The sequence below is a fragment of the Choloepus didactylus genome, chromosome 11 (assembly GCF_015220235.1).
Source record: "Choloepus didactylus isolate mChoDid1 chromosome 11, mChoDid1.pri, whole genome shotgun sequence".
Classification (NCBI taxonomy): domain Eukaryota; kingdom Metazoa; phylum Chordata; class Mammalia; order Pilosa; family Megalonychidae; genus Choloepus; species Choloepus didactylus.
The window spans coordinates 5,937,558-5,951,834 of NC_051317.1; positions in this window are offsets into that span (position 1 = coordinate 5,937,558).

The window sequence follows — 14,277 nt, forward strand, 5'->3', positions numbered from 1 at the left end:
TTATTACTGAAGGCCTTATAGATAAGGCTACAGAGACAGAGAAAGCCAGAGTGAGTAGCCAGAAGCTGGAGGTCAGTGGAACCAAGAAACCAGGTGAGGCCACCATGTTCATTGTGATAGAAAAGGTCAGGACCAAAGATCTGCAGCAGCCAACCCCAGAATATCAGTCTTCTGGGAGAAACCATCACTTTGATGACACCTTAATTTTGGACTTCTCCTAGCTTCAAAACTGTGAGCCAATAAATTCCCATCGTTCAAGCCAACCCAATTGTATAGAATTTGCTTTGGCAGCCAGGAACTGAAATAGGTATCAAACAAGGAAATTTGAATATGGGTTGGATATGAGATAATATTAGGTGATATAATTAGATTTCATAATTGTGATAATGCTATTGCAATTATGGAAAAGAATGTTCTTACTCTTAGGAGATGTATGTTGAAATATTCAGAGGAAAAGCATCATGGTGTCTACAACTTGCTTTCAATGGATTTAGCAAAAAACTTCAGTATAGATAAAGATAAAACAAATATGGCAAAATGTTGATTTTTGGCATTTTCATTGTACTATCCTTTCAACTTTTCAGTACGTTTTATAGTTTTTATAATAAAAAGTTGGGAGAAAAGTCTTATGCAGGAATTGCTACCCTTTCTACAGGTCATGTAAAAATGACCCATTTTGCATGGTTAATACTGCATGATGATTGGTTTTAAACAAAACTCAGAGGAAATCCAACTTTGTGATTTTTAAATTTAATTTTGCTTTGTTAGTTCTCCCCTTTCAAGATATTGCTTTCCCTCTAAACACACTGATAGGACAAGAGAAACTCTAAAAAGTAATTATCATTGTTATGCTGCTAAGTCATGGAACAGAATGAACATACAAGGAAAGTGATGCCAGAGGGCTGATAAAACCAAATGTCAGACCAGTCCCAAGGAGTTGACTTGTCTCTCTACTTTGTGTTAGCTGAATCAGTTAGAGGTTTTGGTTGTAACGAAAAGGGAAAAACAAGCAATAACCAAGCCTCAGAAATGGCAAGAACTACAAAGCAGAAATAGCTGGCATTGCATTTATGTTGTGTTGGCTTCAACTATTTTCAGTGTGTTGGTCCGAGCATGGGTCAAGTGCTGCTCTACCCACCCCTGTTGATTGACAACACTTTGGACCCTGGTAGAAGAGTAGTTCCCTGAACGAAATCAAAGCGTCTTCAAAGAGATAAAGCATTTGGCAATGGCAAAACCTTAGAGGTCTTCCATCAATGGTGTTTAAACTTTTTTTACATATGCATACTATAAAAATTTTGAAAAACTTTTGACCTGGCTTATTTTTAAGTTGACGCCTAAATTTTTTCATCATAAGTTTAAATTGTTTCCAGTGATATAATACTAAGGATATTATGAATATTGATGTTAAAAAATAAAACTGTTATATTGGCTAAGAGAAAACTTCTCAGAATAGGTAAAATCATGATGAACTTCATAAAGATATAAACATGAAGATGTGTTAAAGATTTTATTTAACTCGTTAATGAGGAAACCGGGTGATATTACAACTGCTTCAAAGGAGAATTCAAAGAACAGAGGCATTTGTAAATCATAAATATTGAAACGAATGTGCAAATGGAGGCCAAAATATTTGCTCCCCCTCTTCCCCACGGGAGAAGGAGAGTTGTGCCTCCACTGGAAAGATTTCATTAACATGTCTATAGACAAAATTATTTTGCATTTCTATTAGTAATATACAACTTACAGATTTGTAAAAATAGATAATGCATAGTTTTCCCTCCACATAAGTCTTTTAAATGCGTCTAAAGGAATAAAAATTGCACAACAAATTTATATGTATATATATATATAAAGCATATGTATATATAAAGTTCTCATTAAGCCTTCAGATGCTTTTCTTTCTCTCAAAATTATATTTTCTTTTGATATAATTATGTCTTGTAGGATTTTTATTACCATTTTCAAACTTCTCTCCCCCCAAAATATGTCTATAAATTGATTTTTAAAAAATTTTCTAGTGCCATAAGCCTTTAAAGGTTAGACAAATACTTTTGAGTGTAATTAGCAATATTATCATAAGTATGTAATGCAGCAAAACATAAATATATATATACACACACACACACATACATGTATATATTACAAATTTTGAAAAATAAACACAGAAAGTAAAATTTCATTGAAAATCCATCTCTTAATGAGATGGATGGTGGGGTGGGGTTGTCATTCTAGTTTTCAACATCAATTATATATATTTTGAAATGTTCTTTGTCACCCTTGGAACAAAGCAATTAAAAGATATTGGATCTGAGATGGATAAGGTGTCTGACTTTCTGTTGTAACTTCAGAGTAGGGCAATTGTGATCGAGTTGTGGAGAAAAGAGAGTCACAGGAATGGTCTTGGGCAGATCAATTCTAGGAAGGGATACACAAGAAAAAAGTTGAAGATTTGGGGATCCAATCCCTTTACACTGCCCATGCTTGTGGTTCCTATGGGAATCTTTATGGAGACCCAGTAGTTAGTAGTCTATGTACCCAGACTGAAGACTGCTGCCCTAAACCACCCAAACATAATTCAATCATAGACATTCTCCTGCCCTCATATCTTTCCTCTTTCTTTCCCTAAGTTGTGAGGGAAATGCAGTGATTCTCAATGGAAAGGAAGGAAGGAAGGAAGGAAAGAAGGAGGGAGGGAAGGAAGGAGGGAAGGATGGATGAAGGGAGGGAGAAGGGAAGGAAGAGACTATTTTTCTTTCACTACCAAGAAATCCTGGAGTATACCTACATGTGAGCAGACTGTATGTTTTTCATATAGTGACCAAGGTTTACTTTTGCTTTTTACTCTAATGCTACCTAACTCGCTATCTATGGCCAGAGAATCATTGCTCCTTAAACAATAGCAATGTTAACAAGAGGTCTGTATTGATTGCCCAGATTATGTCAGGCTTTGTACCAAAATATATCATTTGAAGCTCATATGCCTTAATGCTCTGAATTTTACCAGTGAGGGTATGAAGCTTTTGTTTTAGCAAAAATAATATTCCTTGCCCAAGGTCCACAACTTGTACAACAGGATTCCATATATATCTGACTTCAAATTTGTTCTTCCAATGATTGTGTTGCCCTGTTATGGTCACTTGGTTTCAAGTTGAAATAGCATTCTTCCATGTTTTTAGCAGTCTAAAATTCCTTTATTAGATTCAATACCTCTTTATCTGGAATTCTAATGAGTCCCTTTCATATTGTGTTTAAAATTCCTTACCTTTCTCAATGATAAAGGAAGGCATGCTTTAAAATTTTGTTCAAGTTTATTTGAGCAACAAACTGAAAGTGGTAAGGAGCTGCACTGAGGGAGCAGAAAGGAGAAGCTTATATAGGGCAATGGGGAAGCAAGCAAGGAAATGTTCTGATTAGCTGATGTCAAGTTTCCATGTTACATGGGTTGGGGGTCTTACAAAGTGGGTAGCAGATACACATTGATTATTATGGTATGTCCATTCTGATCAACTCTCTTTCCCAGATCTGAACTGGCTTTATCACCGGGTATGGCTTATCTGCAATTCTGTAGGGTTTGTTCCATTGTTCCATTTTCTCAGAAAACCCCAAACCCAGCAATGGCCATTTTATTTTATTAACACTTCTTAAATACTTGATTTGGACTAGTTGATGTCTAAGGTTCCTTTCCAGCTGTAAAGCACTATGGTTTTTATAACTTATTCTGTAGTTGGTTTGCTTACTGAATACATTTCAAATAAAACAATCATTATGTCAATAAAACCAACTTGTTAATCTTTTCCTTTCTGGCTGGTAAAAGCAGCTTCTTCAAACTAAATCCAGTTGTGATCTTACTCTGCCTCCTCCTTCGTGCCATTCCCTTCTCATTCCAACTTTGTATAAGTTGCTTCTTTATCTTTTACTTTTTTGCCATTCCTGCCCCTTTTCCTGGTCACTGAAAGAATCAAGGAGGTCTGTCAATCAATTATTTTGAAAGCCAGCTTGAATACTTGTAAACATTTTTTAACAAAGAAAGGCTTATTCCAATTACAGATGGCATCAGTTCCTTACAGGAGCTATTTCCTTATACAATGCTTTAAAAACAGTGAAAAGACCCCCAAAGCATTTTCCTCACTATTTGGAAATATCTGGAAATATTTGCTGTTGGACTTATCCCTTTGCAGAAAGTCACTAAGGTTCTGATAGAACCCTCTTAAAATTCAAATATGTTAAGTAAGTGAAGGGTGAGGAAGAGGATATAGAGGAATAGGCCTGTAAGCTCCAATCACTCAATTACTTAAGTTATTAAAACGACTTCATTTAAATAACCATTTCCCACAACCATAGAGACCCTGGGGGAATGGGGCTCAGGCCAGGTAAATTTTGAGTATAAAGATTGGAGAGAGTGCCTGATGAAGTGAAGGATGGAATAACTCCTGGGAGGCAGGGAACAGCCTGAGGGCATTCTGGTGAAATGACAAATGGAACTGGGAACTTTGTCTACTTAACAATTTTGCCCAAGGCCAGCCTATCTGTGGAGGTTATCTTCTTCAACCCCAGCCCTGCAGACTTGATTGCATTGAAACCGCATAGGACAGTTGGGTTCCTATCCAATACCTAAATATCTCCAGTGAAGGAGATCCAATAACCTTGGCCCAGAGAGAATTTATCACAACCTGTTTACTCCACATTTTTGAAAGCATAAATACCCAAAGCTAGGCAATAATGACAACTCTTTATAAAATATGCCATTGCCACTCTCTGAGATGACCCAGGCGCTGCACAAGCAATAAAAGCACAATACACTCACTCCCTTGCAAATTAAGCTGGGAAGATCTGCCTGAAACCTTCCACAGAGATTTTTCAATGAAAAGGGAAGTGTCTGCATATTCAGCCCTGTAGTACACTTGCAGCACCAAAAATTTCTAATTACAAAACCTGCTCCTATTAAAATAACCTCAAGAACACATGTCGGCAGTTCAACACCCCCACCCCCACCCCCATTCCAACCACACTGATAATTGGATTTTGGTTCTTTTAAAACGGCAAGACCTCACAGGAGGCACTGGGTGACAGATAAGGAGTTTGGAGAAATCCTGCACGGGAGAGGTGTCTAAGTCTATTCATCTCTAAAATTTTCTAGTGGCCACTGTCAGAATACCTAAGTCCTCAGCCAAAAATAGTGCATTAGAGATAGAAATGGGGAAGGATTATGATTTATTATGCCCAACATCTCATCCCACCAAGATGCATAAACTATTCCTAAAAGGCAGAATACAGTACAAAAATATATCATCAAGAACCATGTTCTCCTGTCTTTGACAATACTTGCTGGCTGGGGTTCAGCTAACAGCCGTCTTGTTTATTAGGAGCTGCTTTATTCCTGCATCAGGGGCAATAACATTAACAAGAGTGGCAAGATACTAAACTTAAAATATGCACCGGCATGCAGAATTAAAGCAGAGAGGCAAGTCCTCATTGCTCTATTCACCTATGGAAGAAAATATTAGCACACTGCTTTAATTGGCTTTTTCTATCATCAATCTTTGAAAGGAAATCATGAAACTCTAAAATATCACCATGGAAAGTCAAGTTATATGCAAATAATATTAGAAATCCTTTAATGTTCTTTTACAGATAAAGAGAGGGATACAGATTACTTGATTTTCATTTGTTAAATTTATTCTTTTAAAACAGACATATGAGTCAATCATTCTAAGGTGATTCCCTTTTAAATCCTAATCCCACATTCATACAGCATGCCTTAATGAGTCCACTAGGAGTAAACAAATTAGTCTCCAGGATGTATTATGCATTAATTAATCAAACTAATAGTATTGTATAATGTGCAATAGATGAAAATGAGTTCTAAGTAAAATACTCACATACAAGAAAAGAACTAGAGAAAAAATATGGAGCAATAAAGAAAAATTAACTTCTACAAATGTAAGTTATAAACCTTTACTTTCCCCATACATTTCAGCCCATCCAATAGCAAAAAGAACACTCAAAGATGGCCTTTACAGCTGAGTTATCTAGGTGATATAGAAGCTGGAAGGAGGAAGAAAGAAGTTTTAAGTAACAATACCTCAGGGTCTAGAGCAGGAGTTAGCAAACTATGGCTCACCATCCATTTTTATATGACATAGGAGCAAATAATTGCTTTTACTTTTTTATGTGGTTGAAAAAATATTTAAAAAGAATAACATTTTAGAAACAGGAAAATTGCAAGAAATTCAAATTTCAATGTCTGTAACAAAAGTTATATATTTTCTATGGCTGCTTTTGTTCTTCAGCAGCAGAACTGAGTAGCTGTGACAGAAACCTTCTGATCCACAAAGCCAAAAATATTTACTATCTAACTCTTTATGGAAAAAAGTTTACTGACCCTGGTCTAGAGTAAATAAAATCCTTGGCAATGACAGTACATCCAAACTTCATGGATTAGAAAGCTTAATATGGTTAAGATGTCAGTACTACCCAAAGCAAACTACAGATGCAACACATTACCTATCAAAATTCCAGTAACCTTCCTTACAGAAATGGAAAAGTCTATCCTCAAATACATATGGCCTTGCAAAGGGCCCTGAAAAATCAAAACTATTTTAGAAAAGAAGAACAAAGTTAGAGGACCCATACCCCTTGACTTCAAAACTAACGACAAAACTAACAGTCATCAAAACAATGTGATACTGGCATAAGGATAGATATATAGACCAATGGAATAGAAGCAACAGTCTAGAAATACACCCACACATCTATGGTCACTTGATTGTTGACAACAGTGCCAAGTGGATGCAATGGGGAAAGAATAATCTCTTTAACAAATGTTGCTGGGAAAACTAGTTATTCATAAGCAAAAGAATTAAGTTGGATCTACACCTTACATCATATACAAAATTTAACTCAAAATGGATCAATGTCCTAAATAGAAGAGCTAAAACATAACACTATTAGAAGATAACATAGGGGCAAATCTTTATGACTTGGACTTGGCAATGGATCCTGAAATATGACCTTAAAACCATGAGTGCCAAATGAAGCAAAAGATAAATTCAAACTCATCAAAATTTAAAACTTCTATGCATCAAAGGACATTATCAAGAAAGTGAAAAGACAGTCTACAGAAAAGGAGAAAATAGTTGCAATCTATGTATCTGACAAGGGTTTAATATCTGTAATATATATATAAAACTCCTACAACCCAATTTAAAATGGCCAAGGACTTGAGCAGACATTCTTCCAAAGACATTATACAGATGGCCAGTAAGTACATGAAAAGATGCTCAACATCATTAGCTATTAGGGAAATGCAAAGCAAAACCACAATGAGAGATACCACTTCACTATTGCAAAGATCATTATTATTTTAAAAAAAAGAAAGAAAATAACAAGTGCTGGAGAGGATGTGGAGAAATTTGAATGCTTTCATATTGTCGGTAGGAATGTGAAATGATGTAGATACTGTGAAAAGCAGTATGGTGGCCCCTCACAAAAATTAAATATAGAATTATTATGTGACCCCAGCAATTCCACTCCTAGGTATACACCCAAAGAAACTGAAAAGATACTCAAAGAGACACTTTAACAACAATGTTTACAGCAGCATTATTCACAATAGCCAAAATGTGATAGCAGCCCAAGTGTCCATCAATAGACAGATGGGTCAATAAAACATGGTACCTACACACAATGGAATATTATTCAGCCATAATAAAGAATGAAATTCTAGACATGCTGCAACAGGGATGAATTTTGAAAAAAAAAAATCATGTTGAGTTAAATAAATAAGGCACATAAGGACAAATACTATATGATTTCACTTACATGAAATATCTAGAAATAGCAAATTTGTTGGGACAAAACATAGATTAGAGGTAACCAAGGGAGTGGAGAAGGGGGTAAGGAGAGTTGTTGCTTGGTGGGTACAAAGTGTTTGTAAATTTGGGAAAATCTTAAATAAAATAAAAATAAATTTTAAAAATAAAAATGTTAAAAATTCTCTGCAATGATAAATCTCCGACATTTATGATAAAACCATTACATACCTGGTACAGGAAGACATATTACAAATTGGAGGAGAATGCAGACACCATTTCATATGCTGCCCTCAGAAGACCACAACATCACTTTTTACTCTTCCTGCCAAAACCCTCATTCTAATTTTGAGAAACCCTCAGCACAAACCCAAGTGGAGGGACAATAAACAAAAGTTTTCACCTGTACTTTTAAAAAGTAACAAGGTTATAGACTAAGGCAAAGACAGACCGAGGAACTACTCCAAATTATAGGAAACTAGAGAAACATGAAAATAAGAGGTAATGTGATCCTAGATTAGAATCTGAACTCAAATTTATCTATTTATTTGTCCATCAATTGCATTTTAATAAATTTTGGAGGTTAGATAATATTATTGTATAAAAGCGACTTTTCTGCTTTTGATAATTGTGATGTAGTTTTATAAGGGAAGTCCTTGCTCTTAGGAAATACACAAAGAAAGTCTCCACGTCTGCCAATTAGTCTCAAATGTTTCATGGGAAAATTACACACAAACACAGAGGAGGTGGGGGGTGATTATTTACGTTAACTTGGTAAAATGGTAACAGTTGGGTGTTCTGAGCAAATGATGCTTACAACTTTTCTGTAAGTCTGAAATTACTTTAAAATAAAAAGTTAAAATATAGGATGAAAACATTTCTAATTGCTCCTCCACAAACAGCCGAGTGACAAGTTGTTAGCTTGGTGTTGTGGCCTTAGACGATATTAACGTAACTAATCAAGAACTATCTTCTCCAGATTTCCTTCCCTGCATGGTTCAGAGTCAGTGCTGGACAAAAGAAGAATTTACACAAGATTTGGAAGGTAGAAGGGAAACAGCAGTCATTATTTTTTCTCTGAGGTTGGTGCAGGTTCTACAGATTACAGCAGCTCTCACATGTTGCAGTTTTCTGCCCTTGTTGCTAAGGGACATCAGCCAGTCCTACAGTTCTTCTAGGTCTCCTAAAATCCCTAATTCTGTATCATTTACAGTGGCTCTATATCCCTGATCACACTGACTGATACTCTTGGTTTCCTGAAATATAGCAAAGGTCAATTAGCAAGCACTTGACTCCTTCATCTCAACTCAAGCCCCACAACTTATTACCTAGAACTCCTGGGAGAGTGTACTGAGAATCGCATAATAATAAAAACTAATAAAGTCACCATTTCATTGACTTCCTAATATCTCTAAAACTCACTACAACCCAAAGGTAAACATCATCTGTATTTTTTATGGGTAAGGAAAGGAGGCTCAGAGAAAAGTCACTTGCCCAACTTCTCCCAGTTAGGTAACGGGAGATCAGGAACTCAAATGTGGTTCTGTTCAAATCTAAAGGTCATATTCTTTCTTTGTACCAAACTGCTATCTTAAGAAAAAGAAGAATATATTTGCTCTGTGACTTCCCTGAAACTTAGTCAATTCCAATATCTAAACTCTTGTTCATTTTTATCATGACATTATTATATATTTGTGGAACTACAAAAAGTTAGTATATATTATTCTCCTAGAGCAGTCCTTAGGTCCTAGAAAACAAAATACCAATCATTGCTGTTGTGCATGGTGAGAAATACCAAAAACCCCTTCACTGAGGAGATTTTTAGTCTTAACTTAGATGGTTTTACTTAACTTCTTTTTTGATCTGGCAGAAATATTTCACCATACTATGTGTGATGGTTTGGAGGTTTTATGGACCACAGAAAAGATCATGTTCTTCAAGTTAATCATTCCTGTGGGTGTAGACCTATTGTGGGTAGGACCTTTTGATTAGGTTATTTCAGTTGAGGCACACCCCAGGAGGGTCTTAATCCTCTTACTGGAGTCCTTTATAAGAGATGAAATTCAGAGAAGCACACAGAGAAGCTGAGAGAGAAGGACACACAGAAAACAGAGAGGAACCACAGAAACACAAAGGAAGCCACTGAAGCCAGAAGCTGGAAGCAAAATAATCCCAGGAGAGAAGGCAGAGACCAGCAGACATTGCCATGTGCCTTGAGGCTCACTGGTAACCAGTCTTCAAGGAGAAAGCATCTCCTGTTAATGCCTTAATTTGGACATTTTCATGGCCTTAGAACTGTAAACTTGTAAGTTAATAAATCTCCATTGTAAAAGCCAACCCATTTCTGGTATATTGTATTTCAGCAACTTTAGCAAACTAAAAACACTTTGAAAAAAATTTCCTAATTCAGCATTTCTTTTAATATACTTCTATACCTATGATCTCTCTTAAGGTTTACAATAATGAGCCTAGGAAATGTATACAGTTAGGGTTACAGATGCTTCTTTTACAGATGCAGTCATTAAATCCTAAGATTTTACAAAAATCATCTCAAGTGGAATCACTTTTTATCTAACTAGTTTCATTTCTTTCTTCTTCTTCTACCAGCACACACATTTTGCTTTGAGAACCTCCGTCCCCGCACCATTTTCAGTCCATACAGTTTGTCTGGGGCTTGTTAAAGCTATCATATGTGCATATTATCCAGGTCTGGAAAATCAGCATGTGGTTACACTGGATTTATTCAAAACTGGGGTGGATTCAGTTCATTCAGAATTAATTCCAGAAGGAAGATTATAATGAAGCACTCTACTCCACTGAACTTGGAGCTAAAAGAATGTAAGCCTCTAGCTGCATAGGTCAACACAGAATAAAGAAAGAACTTGGGAGTCAAAATAAGTTAAGAAAAGGTAATAGGTAGCAAGAGACAGTTTCATGTTACTTGAACACATGATCCAGCCATACTTGAAGGTAGCTACTTTAGAACTTTCCATTTACTTGTTTAAATAAATATTCTCTACCCCCACCCCCGCATTCCTCTTCTCTTGTCTGGGCTCTGGTCTGCCTTCCCCCTCCCCTACCTCTGCCCCCACTCTTCCCCTGCCTTCTCCTCCTCATCCTCACCTGCTCTTCCCTCCCTCCCTTAGCTTCCCTCTTGTCCTGAGCTCTCTTCTGCTTCAACTAAGCTTTGCAGCTGAAAGAGTCCTAAATAACACACACCCAACATCCCAGGTATTAACTGCAGAATCTGGGACTTAGCTTTGCCGATATTTAGCATAAAACAATGTCTTTACTAGGCAAGCTACCTCTTTAGGAAATGGTACTTCTGTTTCCTCTTTGCTGGGATCTGTTTCCCCCCCAGTAGACAATCCTATTTTGCTCCTTAGAGAGTTTTCTCTTTTGAATATCCATTGGAAGAATAAATGCTTATGGAATCTGACATTTTTCTATGCTGGATAATTGCATATGCAGTATAAAAGATACCAAAAAAGGCAATTTTGAGTTGAGTGCTATTTTTCTGTTGAAGAAATCCAGTTGGTTTATGCTATAATCAAAGCCCAGAGATTGAATTATAACGTCAGCCATCAATGTCTCCCTCAATCAATTATTTTTACTACATTTAGGGAAGATTTATAAGTAACAACAAGATTTCTGAATTGTTTGTGTGTGTGGTTTTCTTTTTTTTTTTTCTTTTATTTTAAAGCAGAGAATGATAAAATCTGTACAACACTCCAGCAGGAATTTTCTACATTATAATGAAAGAGAACTGAGAACATTTTTGTCTGATTAATGAAGCAGCAGGCAGTATGTAATTTATTTTTGAATAAAAGTGATAGTGTATTATACTATGAAACTGTTGATTGGATTATCACCAATAAGCTATTCAGTGTTTACCTGTATATACTGAACAAGCAGGATTTGTAAAGTACAATCTGAAAACAACTTATTTCTTCTCCTCACTGCTTGTTCAAATCTTCTTCGTGCAGCAAGTTCTACCTCTGCCCTAGAAGAAATCTTGGGCTGTCTCTATTCTTTATTTCTTTAGTTCTTCAGTCAATCTCAGCCATCAAAATCACCTCGTTTTAGTAATTTGCCCACCCCACAGTATGGATGAAAACTTCAGAAGGTAATTAAAAATTAATATTTTTTTCGGGAGTTAGTCAGATACTAGTCTATTGTCTCCTAACATCCATGACTCATATTTCAAGAATGGCCATGGGGGCCTCTTTGATGTCTTTTTTAACTAGAGTTGAGATGAAGAAAAAACTGTCATTCTATCCTCCATCAGGATTAATTCTTTCAAAAAATCCTCTCATTTTCAGCCTCTTGGCCCCTCCAAATTCTAACCTTTTATCTGATTGGCAAAACTAATGATGGGCTACCTCATCCTTTGCAAGTCCTGCTTGTGTGATCCTTTTCCTCCCTTTGGAACCATGGCTAAATCTGAGTGACATTATTACCATCGATTTATGTGAATTTCCTCCACTCAAAGTGGTTTCACCAAATATCATAGCATTTTCCAATTCTGAATCATATTCTATAGTTAAATCATTCTATAGTTATCTGGGCATATAACAATTAGGTATAAGTAAAGTAATTTCTTATTCTCTGTGTATACATTTAATATTTAGCTTTTAACTTTCAATCAATTAATCTGCTTGCCAGCTGCATGCTGAGAAGGATCATGTCACTCTGAACAAATAAATGAACTAACTGGTTATAGAATGTGAGGAAATTACCCAAAGGAACAGTTTCCATGAAATAGGTACTCCCCAGCCAGGAGGCACTAAGCCACAAGACCCAAGAAAATACATCTTGAAAAGGTTCCTATTGGTCTAACTTCACTGGATGGAAGCTGAGAAGTCTGCTGAGATTTTAGTTTCTGGGATAAGCAAGTCCAAGGTGCTATCCTAGTTACTACATCAGGAAGAAAGCCAGTGCTGTGGTCATAACGTCACAGTGGTTCTCAACCAGGGATAATTTTACCCTCTCTAGGGGACATCTGGCAGTGTCTGGAGACATTTTTGATTGTCACAATTGGGAGAGGGGATGCTAATGGCCTTTTGTGGATAGAGGCCAGGAATGTTGCTAAATATGCTACAAAGCACAGGACAGCACCCCTGGTAATAAAAGAATTATCTGTCAATACTATCAATATGAAATGTCAATAATGTTGAAGTTGAGAAACCCTGATTTACATGATGAAGAATATCACAAACTATAAAGCAAGAGTAATAACTAGAAAAACTTTGTAATTTTTAGTACTTTAATGACCTTTCTATATTCCACTTCCTCCATTATGATTGATGGGAAAGAACTTCACAAGACTGTGTGCTGACCTCTGGTAAGCAAGAAAGTAAAATCAAGGGAGCTTTAAGTTCCTGCCACCCTCCACAATCAGTTTGGAGTAGAAGAATCACAGCACAATGATCTCTGAAATGTTTGGGTACCTTCTAAAACAATTTTGAAAAGTCACACTGTTCTAGTTTGCTAATGCTGTAGAATGCAAAACACCAGAGATGGACCGGCTTCCATAAAACGGGGTTTATTTCGCTACACAGCCACAGTCCCAAGGCCATAAAGTGTCCAAGGCAACACACCAGCAATCGGGCACCCTCACTGGAGGATGGCCAATGGCGTCCGGGAAACCTCTGCCAGCTGGGAAGGCAGCCGGCGTCTGCTCCAAAGTTCTGGCTTCAAAATCACTCTCTTCCAGGATGTTCCCCTCCAGCAAGCCTGCTCCTCTTCAAACATCACTCACAGCTGCACTAAGTTCCCTCTCTTTGAGTCAGCTAATTTATATGGCTCCACTGATCAAGGCCCACCCTGAATGGGTGGGGCTACACCTCCATGGGAACATCTCATCAGAATCATCACTCACAGCTGGGTGGGGCACATTCCAAGCAAATCTAACCAGCACCAAAACGTCTGCCCCACAAGACTACAAAGATAATGGCATTTGGGGGACACAATACATTCAAACCGGCACACACACCTTCACACATTTTTAAATTGGCAGCTAAATTTTAAATTGTCATGTTTATAAAAAATTGCGAAATATGTATTTTCCAGCTCTGAGGTATATTATGTGCCTTAAATACATGTATTTGTTAAAACTTTACAGCTTCAGATTTAGTTCATTCAATTTATGGAAAATGTCCATCAAACAAGCTAATTGGCAAAGCTAACCATCATTGCAAAACCAGGCTACCACATCAAATGTACTTTCAGTCAGAAAAAATGTCTGACTTCAGCTTTTTAATTAAAAAAACAACAAAAAAAGATCTGCCTCCCTGTGACAACTTTCTCATTTACTAATTTTTATTTAGGAAAAATTGAAAAAGGAAAGGAAAGAAAAGGAGAAAAGAAGAGAAAGGGAAGGGGAAGGAAAAGGGAGGGGGAAGGGAGGGGAGGAAGAGAGGATGTTAGTTTATCACTACCAAAATGTAAGCGCCAAAGAGCA